The sequence below is a fragment of the Rattus norvegicus genome, chromosome 12, assembly GCF_036323735.1.
Source record: "Rattus norvegicus strain BN/NHsdMcwi chromosome 12, GRCr8, whole genome shotgun sequence".
Taxonomy (NCBI): Eukaryota; Metazoa; Chordata; class Mammalia; order Rodentia; family Muridae; genus Rattus; species Rattus norvegicus.
In genome coordinates this window covers 23,013,963-23,031,729 of record NC_086030.1, presented here as the reverse complement: position 1 = coordinate 23,031,729, position 17,767 = coordinate 23,013,963, and the positions used below count along the sequence as shown (strand labels likewise).

Genomic DNA, 17,767 nt, shown 5'->3' with positions numbered 1-17,767 from the left:
TGCTTGTCATGGACAGAAAATGATGTTCTTTGTCCACTGAAAGACAAAGGATAAGGATTATGCACACCTGTGTTCACCACTGAGGAGAGGCACAGAAAGGAGGGTCTGTAGGAGTTTCAAATCATCCTTGAATACATAACAAATTTAAGGACAAGCTTGGTTAAACCACAGCCTAAATACCTGTCAGATGATCACCTGTCATACCAAAAGGTTGGGGACCCTTTGGGAAAGTTTATTATGAGAGGCATGCAAGGGAGCAAGAGAGATGATTCAGCTAGAGAGGTGTACATGGGTATCAGGGCCTGAGGTTGATCTGGTCCAAGCACACTATAAATCAGGGATATGGCAGGAATTTATAATCCTAGCCCTGCATGAGCAACAGACAGGGAGAGGCATGGGGCTGATCATATAGCTAGTCTAGCCTAATTGGTGAGGTGCAAACCCATGAGAGCCATGGTATAAAAAACTGTGTGGATTTCTCAAGATGATCCATCATGGTCATAACATTTTATAAGCGTATGGTAAATGTAGTATTTTATAATGCTATATTAATGAACAACAAAACAGTGTATGGCAGTGAGATATGGAGCTCAGTAGAAATACTGCGTAGCACAGTGATCTGAGTGTGATTTCTGGGGACTCAAATGGTACATGGAGAAATCTGACTGTGGACAATTGTCCTCTGCCTGTCAGGATCACACACAGGCTCCTGGTGAGACATCATCTGTTAGTCCTCATTTAACATACCTCCTGGTGCCATGACCTGTCACCATGGAGGTGAGATACTTCAAAATAGTGATTGAGGGGCCTCACCCTGCATATCACCACGCTCCCTCCCTCCCGCATGGGAATGAGAGCACATGGATGCAGGATTGCTTGTGATACATCCTAGGATTCCATGTCAGCTCTGATGTCCTCTCCTTCGAACCCATGTCAACCTGTGTTAATCTGGTCATGAGAGCCTGACTGTTGTTTTCCTTTGGTTCATGAATTTGTAATACTTTTTCATAAATGTGGGATAATAAATAAAACAATTCAAGGATCCAATTCAGAGCAATTCTAAGATCAAGCCTGAAAAATCTCATTCTGAGAGCAGTAGAAGTTAGGAGTTTTCCCTCCTCCAGTCTGCATATTCAGGTCCAAGAAGCATGTACTACCCACACCTTTGCCAGTTTTGAAGAAGTAATAACAAGATGGCTGAATTTCAGGTCTAATTTCCTGTTTCTCCATTGAGATATATCCATCACCTGTAATATCTTTTCATGCAAATGAAGCTTTCTAAGACCCTCAGCACAAGCCAATCATGTACAGTATTCCTATAACCAATAATCATTTAGGAAATTTCATATAGCCTTTTACTCCTAATAAATCACAGCTCTTTCACTGAAAACCTCTCAGAGAAATCTGTTTCTCCACAGGACACGATTCAGAAGAGATCCCGTGAGTGCACAATCCGGAAAAACTTTGTTCCTATTCTTCCAGTACTGAGCTCAACTTTCCTGTATACCTTAATGTCAGAAGAAGAACCATTCCAGCAAATGAAAGTCTCACTCTAAGCATCCTTCTCAGTATTTGTCTTGACCCTTATCTCCCATATGTGACCTCTAAGTGAGTGGCAGACTCTGTCTAGGATACAAGTCAGTGGGACAGGGGTAAGGACCATGGTCCTTTTTGAGAATAACAGCCTGTGAATCAGGGTTCCCCTCTCCCTTATTCCCTGCACACTGCCATCTCATCCAGAAACTTGACCCGCCTCCCTCCATTCTTCACACTCATTGACAGAAAAAGGTATGTTTAAGCCCCATGTTGGGCTTCCTTTCCTCAAAGGTCCAAGTACACACACTACTTTTCTCATTTCCTGCAATGTTGATATTCCGGACTCTGGGTTCTGTCCTAGGACAGTTCCTTTTTGCCATGTTCAGTATGTCTTAACTTTTGATAGTCAGCAGACCAGCTCCTAACAGAACATAGAAACTTTCTATTCTGACACATGCTTGATAAAGTTCCTTCAAGCACAATGTGTCATAGTTGTAGTGTGATACCAATGAACTGCAGTCCACCAACTACAAGCCTCAAATGAATATCATGTATGGTCCTTTGCTGAGGCATTTGGAAAATTATCTCCAATCCCATGAGACTAAATGGAGATATCTGGGGTCATAAAGAGATCATTAAGGCTTCTTATGGCTAAAGTGAAGGGTCCTGGAATATTTTTGTTGTGTCTGCAGTGGTTGTCACCCAAGCCTCTTGAGGTTGAACTCAGCAGCCCTTATGGGTATGGTGACCTTTGGACCTGGGGTGGTGTTTTCTCTGAGCATCCCTGATGTGTTCATACAGAAAGATGCCATGATGGTGGTCTGTGTAGCCATCCATAGTGGTCCATTTGCATCTCAACACCACAGGCAGCAGCACACAGAAAAGCAACCTAAATGCAGTTGCTCAAATTGTCATGTGACTTCACAGGTCCGTTTCTATTGTTCAATAGTGAAAAACCATAGATAGTCCCACAGCAATGATTCACACAGTGCCACCATTCTCAACATCACATAGGTGCTTATCCTTAATTGATTACACGTAGGGAGACAGGATCTGTGATCTGCTACAAGGGAACTTTATGGTTCACGTTGAGAGTAGATGTTGACTTCTCCCCCGGCTAAACTTGTTTATAGTGTATGTTCTGTGGCCTGAGAGAAACAGTAGGAAAAAGTACTAGAAGAACTTGGGCATGATAAAAGGAATTGGTGAAGTAGGCTGTAGCAGCTTCCTGTGACAAAGCTTCAGGAGAGAATACTCTTTCCTTAGGGTGTTACAGCTCAATAAAACTAGCAGCTGTCAGTGCCTGCACCGCCAGTGTGTGAATATCGGGCATAGGTCTGCGGGATTGAATAAAAACATGTACATGTGTCACCAGTTTTCAACAAGTGCCACCAAGGGTTTACTGAGATCTCCTTATATACCAGAGGCAAAAGCTGTGGAAAACAAGGCACGTGAAAATCCCTAACCAGGAAAACAGGAAAAGTCTGTGTGGTGGAAAGTCCTGAGCCCAATCAGGGGCATAAACAACTTCTTAACAACAACAACAAGCAGGAAGGCTCAGTGGGGAGAAAGGGTGCCATGGAAAATGCCAGCCCCAAATCAGGGGCTAAGGGCAGCTGCCAAGGGTGTAAACAATTTCTTGCTACAGCAGGCTAAAAGCCTCATTGAGTGGGGAGAGAAACACCAAGGTAGGACCCATAAAGCTGCCTCAGAGGGACTTTGGTGAAATAACTTATGTTCTTTATTCCTTATGGGTACAATCTTATAAATATATTGCAGTGGGATGGGGTCTAAAGGAAGATGATTTCTATTGGCTTGGTATGAGATTTAGGGATGCCTCATTTGCATGGGGATGGGCATTGTCTGTTGCTCCTTTGAGACATATTCTCATAGTCCTCTCAATGGGGTTTTATGGTCATGTGTTTCAGTACAGCAATTTTAGGATTAATGTGGTTTCTTGTCTGCTCCGCGACAGGGATCAGGCTGCTCTGGGAAGCAGGTTGAGGGAAGTTGACCATGCTTACCACAGGCTACCACCTGGTTGCCTATGGTAAACCGCCAGACAGCATCGTAGGTGTGGGGAAGCATGGTCTGAAGCAGGACACATCTGGACCTGGCTTGGGAGTCCCTGGGCCTCCAAGGAGGTCAGAGCCTTTGGGTTCTCAGGCTCTTGTGCATTGAAGCACTGCTGTAATGCCACGGAAGAGTAGACAACACAATGGGTGTCCACAGGATGGATCTAGCCCAGGGCTGAGGGTGAAAAGGGAGAGCTATGGTTGGCTGGTCCAGCAGCGAGGGTCCTTAGCTAGAGGATGGTGTGCTTGGTTTGCCCTTATGGTAGAGGTGCCTTTGAGTGCAGAGAGGCCTTGTGTGGGAGAGTAGATAATGGTTCTGTAGGCAAAGGGGTTTCTCTACAGCTCTCCATGGTGTATCCCAATGAAAAGAGATGGTCCATGGTTTTAAGACATTTATTGTCATGGCAGAAAGTGGATGAATAAAACTCTACCCCACTTCTCAAGGTGGGCCTGTGATTAAGTACCTTTTTCAGGGAGAAGTGTCTGGTAAGGAAAGGTTCATTTGCTAAGCTGCTAGGCCTTTAGGTTCCTCCTTATAATGGAGATCTGTCTTGAGCCTATGGGACCTGTTTCATGCCCTTTACCTGTGGAAGGCTTGGGGCATTGCTCTTATGTGATTGATAACCACAAATATATGGAGGACTGTAGCTAGTGACTGTCCTAGTGTACTGGGAGTCATGTGAAGCTTGTATCATTCCTTTCAGTGTCCCTGGGGCCTCAAGCCTCCTCATCAGGAACCAGGGTTCCTTTCATCATCCCTCAAGCAATCTGGTTGTGGGTAGATTTAAACACCATTTTCAATTATGATAATTGCCTGGGTTGCTTAATCCTTTCAACCTTACCACATTTTCTTTGTGGATGCACAATCCACTGCCCCACAATCACCTGCCACTGTCCTTCCACCACCCTCTCTATCATCTCTTTCACTTTCCATAGGTCCCAGTCTGGGTGAGGTATTTTGGGGTTCCATCTGGGATCTGGATATTGTCACTATGGAAGAGATAGCAGGAAGTATGTGGGTAGGTGGTGTTACACGAAGAAGGAAGAGAGGGATAGTTTTCATCCAGGACATTAACTACTATGTGAGGGGAGACAGAGCCTGCAGTATGTGTTATCTAAGAGATGTCCTGGGAGGGAAGTTTCTGCAATGGGAGGCATCAAAAAGAAATAGGAAGGCTTGAGCCTTTCCTCTCTGACCACTGTCTATTATGGAATAAACAACTTGCCCATAAAATCAGAGAGTCTAAATGCTGGGGTCTTGTGAAGAACTGGCGTCTGAATAGTCACTGAGCCTGGTCTGAGGGAGGCCATGTTTGCTCAGGATGAAGACTGGGGATGGTCAAAGAATCTGGTCAGCTGTCAACAGTGCCTTGTTTTCTCTCTGTGTCTCTGTGACTGGGTCTCTCTATCTCTCTGTGTGTGTCTCTGTCTGTCTACCTCTCTCTCTGACTATCTGTCCATGTCTCTCTGTCTCTGTCTCTGTCTCTGTCTCTCTCTCTCTCTGTGTGTGTGTGTGTGTGTGTGTGTGTGTGTGTGTGTGTGTGTGTATTTTATGAAGGTGGAGGGGAGGTAGAAAGACTCCTTTAGAAAGTGGAGTAGCTTTAGAGTCCCTGTCCAAAAAGCCCAGGGAGTTGGAAACTGTGCCAGAGGGAGCGGGCAAAGACAGCAAGCGTTCACAGGTCTTGTCCTTGTCCCTGTCTTTCCCAGGGAACTCAGCAGGATACAGACGAAAAAATGACTATGGAATTAACCAACCAGCTGTCTTCTCTGGAGTCCAGGGTGGCTCCATTGAGATCCCTTTTTCCTTCTGCTTCCCCTGGGAGTTGGCCCAGGATCCACAGATGAGCATAGCCTGGAGATGGAAAGAATACCATGGGAAATTCATCTACAACTCCATTCTACCTTTCATTCTTGAGCACTTCAAGGACGGGCTCAGCCTGAACTGGACACAGGGTCAGATATCTGGACTCCTCAGAATCCTTAACTTGAAGGAGAATGACCAGGCCACATACTTCTGTAACATCTGCCTGAGCACCACAGAAGATAGGAAGAGATGGCAGTGGATTCCTGGGACCCAACTCTCCATCGTCCATGGTGAGCCACCATGGCTCAGGCTTTGACAACTGCAGCTTGCTTGTCCCCTAGATGTCACCTCAGTCTCCACAGCTTTGAGCTTTCTTTCACATCCCTTTCCCTTGGCCCTGCTAACACCTCTTCCAGCAGCATCTTTTCTGTATAATTGTGACAAGTCTTTCCTGACTCCTCTGCTCTTGTCTGTTATGCTCTGCTCAGACAGAACCACACCTACTCCCTAGGCTTCAGCACATGCCCTCCCCCTTATCTCAAAACTTTCCTCCCAGTGCAACTGCTGTCCTCCCCAGGTACACTCTTCCATATAACCTCAAGTTGCATGAAAGTGTCCAGAATATGGCTAACACTCTTGGTCCTGTGGCAGGGCTCCAATTGGTCCCTGTGTGCAGCATCTCCACACAGATCGACCTAAACCCAGAACATATAGTGGGTACCACTGGATCATTTTGGTATCTTCTGGTCTACGTGTAACTGCACCTGTCTCCGCAGTCCCTATTATCCCTCCCTGTTCCCCAGGAAACATTTGTCATTTCTCCGTATCTACTGTCTTGTCTCCTCTCGGTTTTCCAACTTCCGGTTCCCCTCCCTTGCCCTCCCCTCTCTCATACAAGACAGCAGGCTCTGCAAGTATAAGGTCACCATTGACATGATTTGGATGTTTTGTCTTTTGATCCCTGTGGTCTTTGTAAGCAGATGTACCTGCATTCTCCCAGGAAACCTGAGGCCCAGCCTAGTCACTGTGTGGTCCTACACATGGCCCTATAGCAGCTGGGGATGTTCTCAGCTGTCAGTGTTTATCAGGACCTTACTCAGTGGCTCTTGTTATTATTGTTGTTTGTTTGTGTGTTTAAGTTTTTGTAAGACAGGGTCTTAGCATTTATTCTGACTGTCCTTAAACTCAGTATGTAGACCAGGCTGGCCTGGAACTCAGAGAAATCTGTTTTGAATCTGCCTCATAAGTGCTGACATTAGCTTATGATCACATCAAGGTCCACCTACAAGAGGGATACCTGTAGTTTTGTTATTTGTGCAGGCTAGAGCTGACATTGACCTAATGCAAACTCAAACCATAGTTTTTAGGGTTTATGGGACAGAGAGAATATAGCTGTTTCCTGAGTCAGCCTTCCTGATGCTGCCATACTTTAACACATTCCTCATGATGTGACAGCAAATAAAAAACCACTATCATGTGCTACTTTATAATTTTACTTTACTACTGTTATGAGTTATAGTGTAAATATCTGATATGCCAGATACCTGTTATGGACCCCAGTGAGATACTTACCTACTGGTTGAAAACTGCTGGTCTATGATGTTTGTAAAGTAAAGGAATGACCTCTGCCCTGCACTGAGCTGTTTTGTACATCTTAAATGATATAGTTTCTATTATACACAGTTTGTATACAGTATGTGGGAACATCTGGGTCTATTAAGCTGTGTGTGTGTGTGTGTGTGTGTGTGTGTGTGTGTGTGTGTGTCTGTGTGTGTGTGTGTGCCTGCATGTGCCTGTGTGTGTGCACATTTGTTCATCTATACGTGGATGCTAGAGGAGATTCTAAGGTCTCATTTGTTTAATTTTGGACCAGGTTCTCTCATTGCCTTGAAATTCCCCAAGGACACCAGGTTGGCTGGCCAGTGAGCCACAGGGACAATCCTGGTTCCACCGTCAAAGTGCTAGGATTACAGCTTACTCTGCTCTGTTTGGTGTGGAAGTAGACAGGCTGGCTGTCAGCTCACAGAGTTCTGCCTGCTTCTGCCTTTTGGGCTGGGTTAAAGTTTAGGTAGTTCTTCATATGGATATTCAAGATCAAACTCAGGCTCTAAGATTCAAGTAGAATGTGGACAGTTCATGTCAGTTACTTACTTAAGTTTATGTCAAAATTCACTGTATTTCTCTGGCTTAGTTATTTGTGACCCAATAAAAATCTGTGGACACACAGCCAGGACATTGGGAACTGTGATTTTGAGCCTGCTCTCCTAGAGTCTCAGTCTTAAGGATCTGTTTCCTGTTCTGTGTCAACATCTGACAGCTGTTTCCCATTTCACATCCTACAGAGCATGCAAGATGTGACACTCACCCATCCTCCCTCATTCAGGGAAGGTCTTCTCACTTCTCATCTCTCCATAGCACTCAGCACCACCATGAGGATCCCTTACATCATCTCTTCTGAAGTCTTCACAACTGGTCTGGAGGACACAGGAGGTCAGATGAATCATTCACTGCTGAATCTGGTAGCCATAGATGGGATGGTCATGGCCAAAGTTGTGGTCACCTTCCCCATCTACGGGTGGATGATCTTTCTGTTGTGGAAGTAAAGGTAAGTGGCCCATGACAGGCCTCATCTGAACTTCCCACTGGGAGTGTTCTCAGCAGTGGTAGTTGGAGAATGGCAGGCTTGTGCAGGGATCAGTAATGAGAACAAAAGTAGGGAAATGTGCCTGAACTGGACAAGGACTGCATCCATGAAGCCTGCTCTCCTTCCTGACCACCTGGAAATTAGAGGAACAAATGCAGATGTTCACAGAGCCTGCTCTGGAAAGAGCTGTGGCTGCTAAAGAAGGTCTGAGGGTAGACCAGCATTCGCAGACAACATGTTAAAGGCAGTGATATGTATAAAAAGAAACACCTCTTTTTGTTTGGCTTGTGTGACTAAAATGGAAAGTAATAGACACATTAAACAGAAAGAAATCTATACGGAGAACCTATCACTATAACCAGCAAAAGAGTTGAACACTAGAAATATAATCCTCCTGAGCAAAAATATGAAACACCTATTGAAGTGTTTCAGTTGAAGTGATTGCCCCACAAACAGGGACATGAGTAACCCATAAACCACATAAAGAGTTGTCAGATACTTGGACAGGCAGAGACAGTATGATTCCTGGGGCTCACTGTGTTGTAAGCCTTACCTAGTGGGTGAGAACTATGACTGTCTTGTCTCAAAATCCAGAGAGAACATCTCCCAAAGGACAATGCCAAGGTTTTCCTCTACCTTTCACATGTGTCTGCACATATGCAAATATACACATGTGTCTCTTAAAGTATATTTTAAAAACACTGGAGAAATATTTTAAATGTAGTGATATTTGCAGAATGGCAAATTTTATACATTAAGTCCTGACAACACACATGCACACAAACACACACATGCAGCTAAAAATACACTGAAATTCCTGTTTGAAATTCAATTGCATTTCTGTAAAAATAAATGAATTGTCTTCAAACATTCATGGTTACTCTAAGCAATAAAAATGGGGACACAGAACGGGACAAAATAATCCCAGCTCCTGGATAATGCAGAGTTGTTCAAGGTTTTCTACAGTTGCATAGCACCATAGGTCACTAGGTTCCAAAGTCCTTCTACACACAACACAAGGCTCAAGTGCAGACAGAGGTCATAGCAGATTTAAAGCCATGGAACCTAGAAGAGTAAATGATAAGGATCTATATGCATGGATGGTAGAGGGTTTGCAAATACCATTTAACAATGTTAAATGTTAAGTAGAAAAACTTAGAGGAGGGAGGCCAGCAGTCTAAGAGACAGCAGAAGTCTGACAGGATCCATAACCTGAGGCTGAATCTGCAGGGTGGCAGCAGACATGGTGAGACATGGTGACTGCAGAGCTGAGGAGGCATGAAAGGGTCAAGAGGTCAGAGCAGGGGGAAGGTGGGAAAGGGAAATGGGACATGGACATGGGTCCATGGACCAGTAGAGTTTTCCTTTGATTTGCTGTGTTGTAGAGAAGGTCAGCTGAACGCTACCTTTGGAACCTACTGATTCTCAGACCTGTCCCTGATGGCTGCAGCAGAGCTCTTTCTGGTCTTGGGCCCCTCATGTTGTCTGAACACAGAGAACAGCTCTGAGAGGCAGGACTGAGAACGAGTCTGGCTGACACACTGACACAGTTTCTTCTCCTACAGGGCAGCAGAGGAAAGACTAAACCCCAGAGAGGTGAGCACCCATCATCCCAAGGGGCAGCTGAGAATCCATTGGGAAGTTTATCCTGAAAGGCATGCAAGCGAGAAGGAGAGATGATTCAGACAGAAATGCATGGGATATGGGCAGAAGGACCTGAGTTTGGTCCAGAGCTTACACATCATAACCAAAGGATGTGCCATAAATTTGTAATCACAGTTCTGGACAAGGAAGAGACAGGCAGTCATGGTTTTGCTGTCCACATATTCTAGCATAAATGAGTAGTTCCAGGGCTAATGAAAGATCCCTTCTAAAAAAGAGGAAATTTCTCAAGGTGATAAAGTAGTCATACTCTATATTAACTTGAAGTGAAGTATTTTGAATTATGTATTAATGCAAAAGCAATAGTGTGTGTCATTGGGAAATGTAGTCAGCTGCCTAGCACAGTGACCTGGGTGCGATTCCAGGGAACCCAAGTTGTACACAAGGAAAACTGACTCTGGAGAATTGTCCTCTGCCTCTCAGGGTTGCTCACATGCTCCTGATGAGACATTGTCTGTTTGTCCCCAGCTAACAAACCTTCAGGTGCCAGTTTCTCTCACCAGGGAGGAGAGTGCATCAAAGTAGTAATTGGTGAACCCACATCAGCATCTTACACCTTCAAATTCATGTTGTTGGGAATCAGAACATGCATGGCTACAGGACTGTTCTTCCAAACATTCTTGAGCAGGGATAGCAATATAACCCCACTTCTGCCATATGGGTTCTGATATCCTGTCCTCAGAACCCAGGTCTTCCTGTCTGTCTTTGGTCCTGAGAGCCCAACTGTGCTGTTCTCTCTTTGCTCATGGAGTTAATGATACTTTTTTAGTAAATGAGGGATCAGATAGTCAGGCAACTCAGGGAATTACTTGAGAGTAAAACTGAGGTGTAGATGTGTCCAAACCCTGAAAATCTTATCTTGACACCAACTGAATTAGGACAGGTCTGAGTGTTCAGGAGCAAGAAGCAAGGCTTGGGCCTTGGAACCAGATACCACCCCCACTCCTACACCCTTGTGGTAGTCACAGAAAAAGATGGCTGAATTACAGGTCTATCTTTCTCTTGGGCTATAAGGACAGGTCCAGCAAGCACACTGGATTTCTCTTCATGCAAATTAAGCTTTCAAGAACCTATCACATAGAAAGTTTCATATAACCCTTGTTACCCCCATTTCTGAGTTTGCTGCTCGGGCCTTGGAACCAGATTTGATGTCTAGTGTCCATGTAAAGAGACCAGCAAAACCTTTAATTTTAACAAAAGTGACAGAGGCAGGCAGAGCTCTGTGAGTGGACAGTTAGCCTGGTCTATGTATCTTGTTCCACACCAAACAGAGCTAGCTGAGTGAGCTCTAATCCTAGGACTGAGGAAGTACAGACAGGCTTGTCTGTCCAGCTCACTGACCAGTCAATCTAGTGTCCATGGGAAACTTGAAGTCAGTGAGAGAGATCCAGATCCAAGAAATGAGGAGGATGAGACCTTAGGCTCTCCTCTAGCATCAACATGCATAAACCAATGCATGCACACAAAGACAGATACACAGAGACACACGGACATAGACACACATACAGGGATGCACACAGAGAGACATACACCCAGATACACAGACACACCTATAGAAAGACATATACAAAGACACACAGGAAGATACACACACACACACAAATACACACACACACACACAAATACACACACACACATACCCTGGTACATTCACCCAAAGAGACATACAGACACAGATTCTTTCACAGAGACACACACACTGACATGCCCACCCATAAACACACAGACACACATCTGATGTAACAGATCCACATGTTCACACACAGTGGATACACCAGAATGTGTAAAAGAAGAACTATGAAACAGCCATATGTGCAAAGCTCAGTTAAGAGCAGAATACAATCCTTTGCTTCATGCACATCACACCCCTTCTGCTTACATTTCTGGTTGAAGAGGAACCTGCCTGGAGCCCTCAGAATACAGGAAGTGATGAGCAATCTGGAATAGACTACTTCCAGTTTCTGCCTGCACCCTGAGCTGACCCTGAACCACTGCTCTCTGTACCCGAATACCCCTGGGAGAGAGCTGGTTTCTCAGTAGGGCTGACATTCAGAATTACAGGAGAGTTAAGCCACTGTCAGAGAGAGAAAGACCAGCTCAAACCAGAGAGGAGAACCAGCTATGACAAGGGCTAGGATATGTCTCCCAACCAGGAGTGGGGGCTGGGCGAAGAACCCTGTCATGTTGTCAGTAACCACAAGGGTGGATCTTTTGCAAAAGCAGAAGAGCAGAAGCCAGATCAGTAAAGGAAGTTGCTGGCCACAAGGAGGTGGAGATGGTCCTGCTCAACTCAGTCTTCCACTTGAGAATGTCTGAGCGTGTGTTTTTATTTACCCTGATTCTCTCTGGACTGCTGTGTGCCCCAGTCTCCCTAGACAGGGCAACTTCGACTTCCTGACGGCTCTGCTCAGTTCACTTCCTGGAAGGAATCTGGCTATGGCTCGGCTTCTCCTTCTTTTGCTGTCGGCGGCATGTCTGCACACTGGTGAGCAGTGGGGCCCTCATTAGCAGGGACTGAACCAGAGGAGGGGACAGAATGGCGGGGAAAAGTGGGTGTCTTGTGAACAGTGTCTGGTAGAGGAGCCAGCCAGGACTCTTTGCCCCAAGAGATCAACACTCAGAGTGATCACAACCCAACCCTTCCCTCTTTTTTCTGTCTCCCTAGCCATAGGGACAGTCCTGCCCTGTGACCTACCCCTCCCTTCAGATGAAGGCTCAGGATGCTCAGGGGTGTCCTTTAAATCCCTGCAGTGGCTTCAGACTCTCCCTGTCCTTCCCAGGGAACTCAGCAGGATATCAAGAAAAGAATGACTTTGGTGTCGACCAACCGGATGTCCTCTCTGGAGTCCAGGGTGGCTCCATCGAGATCCCCTTCTCCTTCTACTTCCCCTGGAAGTTGGCCAAGGATCCTCAGATGAGCATAGCCTGGAGATGGAAGCACTACCATGGGGAATTCATCTACACCTCCACCCGGCCTTTTATTCATGAGCATTTTAAGGGCCGGCTCATCATGAATTGGACACCAGGTCAGACATCTGGTGTCCTCAGAATCCTGAACTTGAAGGAGAACGACCAGGCCACATACTTCAGCTGAGTTTTTCTGCAAACACCTGAAGGCATGAAGTTGTGGCAGTCAATCCCTGGCACAAAACTCATCATTCATGGTGAGTCACCATGACTCAGGCTTTGACACCTGTGGCTTCCTTGTTCCCTAGATATCACATCAGGTCCTCAAGTCTGAGCTTCCTTTCATATTCCTTTCCCTCATCTCTGCCCAAACATCTGCCACCAGCATCTTTCCTTGCAGTTGGGGGAAGTCTTTGCTGCCTCCTATGTCTGTCATCCTCTGCTCAGACAGAATCAGAGTAGACTCTAGGCTTCAGTACCCCATAGTTCACACCCTTATTGTCCCAAAACTAACTACAGTCCTGCCCTCTTTCACCTGTGACCTCATCCTCTGCTCAGACAGAATCAGAGTAGACTCTAGGCTTCAGTACCCCATAGTTCACACCCTTATTGTCCCAAAACTAACTACAGTCCTGCCCTCTTTCACCTGTGACCTCAAGGTGAATATAAACCTCCAGGATGGAGCTGACTGTCATGTTTTTGTGGCAGGGCTCTAGTTTGTACCTGTGTGCAGCTTCTTCACATAGCTCCAATGTCAGCACAGAACATAGAGTAGGAGCCATTGGATGTTCTGGTGTTCTCAGGTCTAACTGTAACTGCCACATGTCACCATAGTCCCTCATTTCACCTCATAGTTCCCGAGGACACACCTATCTTCTCTCCCCAGTCTCTTTAGTCATTAGAAAATGATTAAGAAAGTGTTTCCATTTCCATGATGTGTCTGCTCTGTCTTCTGATCCCTCCAGCCCCTCTGATGCTGAAGGAACTGGAGTCCCCTGGATTGAGAACCCTGAGCCAATTATAGTGACTTGTGTTCCTGCATAGGGACCAACAGAATCTGGGTCCTGTGTGTTGCTGCATCGTTTCCTTCAACCTTGCTTTGTTGCTCCCCATAACCCCACTTTTTTAAAAATGGGAGTACTTCTTTATTTCCTGTTTTCTTTCTATCTTGTTTATTAATTTTATATCAGTTTCTCAGCATGTAGCCCTGGCTTTTCCAATACTCACAATATAGACCCATATGGTCTCGAACTCACACCAATCTGCCTTGCCTCTGCCTCCTGAGTCTGGACAGTACAGTGTGTGCCACAACATCCAGAGGTGCCTCCTGACTGTCCTAAGTCAAAGTATGAGAGGATGTGCACAGCACAGTTATCTGTGCAGGCTGCAGCTACCATGGTGACCTGTGGTAGGGTTTGATAGGCGCTGCTTGGACTTAGAGAGAAAGAAGCCATTTTATGTATTTGTCTAGTTCAGTCATTCTTTTATTTCCTAAAGCTGCAAATCTTTCATAAAGTTCTTCATGTTCTGGGTCCCACATGCCTAAAAGTATATCATTGCTACTTTATAACTTTAATTATCCTATTTTTATGAATCACAATGAAACATCTGACATGTGTGATAACTTATATGTAATCCATGTTGTGATAATGATGTACACGTCAAGAACCCCTGGTTTAGAATTTGCAAATAGGTAATTATTGGGAAAATTTTTCTCAGTTATGTGTGTAAAGCAAAGGATTGTGTTATGCTCTCCAAAGAGCTGCACACATAAAGCTAAAATTGTGTTTTTCCTTTTACACATTTTGGTATATTCATTGTGTATGGCAGGTGTGTGTGTGTGTGTGTGTGTGTGTGTGTGTGTGTGTGTGTGTGTGTGTACATATGGTTAGGTCTGTAGGGCTAGAGGAGATCCTAAGGTCTCATCCACCTTATTTTGGGGGACATACTCTCTCACTGGCTTTAAGTTTTTCATGGAGGCTAGGTTGGCAGGCTAGTGAGCCACAGGGACAAGTCTGTCTCCACCTCCTCAGCTCTAGAATTTCATCGCTTGGACTGTTTGACATGGAACTAGACACATAGACAAGATTACCTGTCCACTCCCAGGGCTCTGCCTGCCTCTGTCTCTTGGGCTAGGAGCAAGGGTCATGCATACTTCACCAGGCTCTCGATATTGATAGTGGGGACCAAACTCAGTTTCTTCGGTCCAGGCAGCAAACTCACTATGAAGCAACCATGTCTGTATGTTACATTTAAGTGGAGAAAAACATTGCTAACTTAGTTATGTGTGACACAACGAAAATTAGTGAACACACAGCCAGGACAGTTGGGGACTGTGCATTTGAACTTACTCTTCTGGAGTCTCAGCCTTAAGCATGTGTTCCCTTCCTTGTGTGAAATTCTAACAGCTGTTCTGCATCCCACATCCAACCGAGGAGACAAGGTGTGAAACTCACCCATTCCTCACTTAATTCAGGGAGGATTTTCTCACTTCTCATCTCTCCACAGCTCTCGATACTACCATGCGGAGCCCCTCTATCATCCCCTCTGTAGTCCCCACAGATGACCTGGAGTACACACAGGGCCAGAGGAATCCTTCACTGCTGAACCTGGGAGCCATGGTTGGGATGGTCATGGCCAAAGTTGTGGTCATCATCCCCCTGTATGGATGGATGATCTTCCTGTGGTGGAAGCAGAGGTAAGTGGTCCAGGAGAGGCCTCACCTGAGCTCCCCCGCTGGGAGTGTTCTTAGCTGTGGGAGATGGAGAAGGGCAGGGAACAGTGAAGAGATCAGAAGGAGGGAAATTTGCCTGACCTCCTCAAGATCTGCATGGAGCCTGCTGTCCTTCCTGACCATCTGGAAACCAGAGGAGCAAATGCAGATGAACACAGCACCTGGTCCTAGGGAATTCAAGTAGCCATGTAGGAACCTCAGGGGTTGACTGTTCATTTGGAATAACTATGTCTGCTGTAGAAGAAATGAGGATAGACCAGCTTTTGCAGACATGTTAGAGGAAGTGATATGTATAAGTAGAGACACCTCTTTGAGTTGGGCATGTGTAACTAAAATGGAAATGAATGGACACATAAAGAGAAAGAAATGTGTATGGAGAACTTAACACTACAACAAGCAAAAGAGTTGGACACTAGAAATCTCACCCTCCTCAGCAAAATCATTAAACACCCATTGAAGTGTCTCAGTTGAAGTGATATTTCCACAGTCACATGAGCATCACCCCAGGAGCCACATAAAGGGTTGTCAGAGGCTAGGACAGGCTGATGCGCTACGATCCCTGTGGCTCCCTGTGCTGCCAACCTTACCTATTGGGTGAGACCAATGACTGACCTTCCCCACAATCAAGAGAGGACAGCTCCTAAAGGAAAATGCCCAAGGTTGTCCTCCAGCAGCACATGAGTGTTCACATTTGCAAATATTCACATATTCATATGATCTGTTCAAAGTAAATTTTGCAAAAGACTAGAGAAGTACCCTAAATTCAAGCATATTGGCAGAATGGAAAAATTTATACATTATGTCCCTGCAAAACACACACAGACATAAGCAACACACAAACAGACACACACACACACACTTGAAAATACAATGTTCTTTTGCAAAATCCCATTACATTTTTGTATAAATAAATTATTTGTCTTCAAATATTCATGGGTACTCTAAGAAATAAAAATGGGGACACAGAGGTGGACAAAATAATTCCAGCCCTTGGGAAAAATAGAGAAGGGATTCAGGAATTCAAGTTTATCTACAGTTACATAGCAAGCTGTAGGCCACTGGGCTCCAAATATCTAGTACACCCAACACAAGACCCACAGGTGAACTGAGGTCAGAGTTGATTTAAAACCATTGGAACTACAGGATATGGATAGAGATGCATAGATGTTGGAGTGTAATGGAAGTTTACAAATGAACATTTAAATGTGCATCCCACTGTTTCAGACAGGCTCTGCCCTCTGTCACTGTAAGTAGAAGAACTGAGAGGTGGAAGAGCAGCAGACTGAACGACTGCAGAAGTCTGACTGGGAATAAATCCCTGAGTCTCAAACTGCAGGATGCAGCAGCCTACACTGTGAGGGACAGCTAGAAAGCAAGGTTTCAGGGAGGCAAGAGGGAGACACAGTGAGTGCAGAGCAGAGAAGGCAGAGATGTGTCAAGAAAGTAGAGTAGGGAAAAGGACTGAAAGGGAGACAGGATATGGGTGAGTTGACTAGTAGTCATCTGACATGCTGTGTTGTACAGAAATTAGCAAGACTCCTGGCATCAGGTCCTGTGGATTCTCAGACCTGTGCCTACCTGGATGCAGCAGACATGTGTGATGCCCTGGTCCCCTCCTGTTGTCTGCACACAGAGAACAGCTGAGAGGCAGGAATGAGAACCAATGTGGCTGATCCACTGACACAATTTCTTCTCCTACAGGCCAGCAGAGTAAAGCTTAAAGCCTAGTAAGTTGAGTGCCTGTCATCTCAAGGGACAGAAGAGGAGCTGATGGGGAGTTCATTATGAGAGGCATGGAAGAGAGCCGGAGTGATGATTCAGTCAGAAACACATGGCACAGGGGTAGGAGGACCTGAGTTTGATGGATCAGGAGCTTGCACCCAGAGATGTGGCAGGAATTTGCAATTCCAACCCTGGTCAAGCAAGAGACAGGCAGAGACAGATTGGCTGAACACCTAGTCTAGAACAAGTCATGAGGTTCAGGCCTGTGAAAGATTGTGTCTTTAAAAAGTAGGGGGATTTCTCAAGGGGATGAATCATGGACATAATATTTTCCAAATTGATGTTACCTGAAATATTTTAAATTACACATTAAGGAAGAAACATAGTATATGCCAGGGAGATAGCTCAGTCGGAAATGGAGTCTGCTGCCTAGCCCAGTGATCGGGGAATGATTTCTGGGGACCCAAATTGTACACAGAGAACATTGTCATCTGTGTCTCATGGTTGGCCAGCAGATCATGGTGACAAATAATCTTTTATTCCTTAAATAACAGGCTCCCCAGTGCTAGGATCTCTCACCAGGGAGGCAAGTTTACATCAAAGTAGTTGTTGGTAATTACACACCCTGCATCCCACAGCCTTCCATGTACTCTCGCTGGGAGTCAGAGCTAATGGCTGCAGGA

At 45.3% G+C, this 17,767-nt stretch overlaps 1 pseudogene; it reads left to right on the top strand.

Moving 5' to 3' along the window:
- LOC134481164 (paired immunoglobulin-like type 2 receptor beta) overlaps positions 12,076–17,767 on the top strand; it is a 29,079-nt pseudogene continuing 23,387 nt past the window's right edge.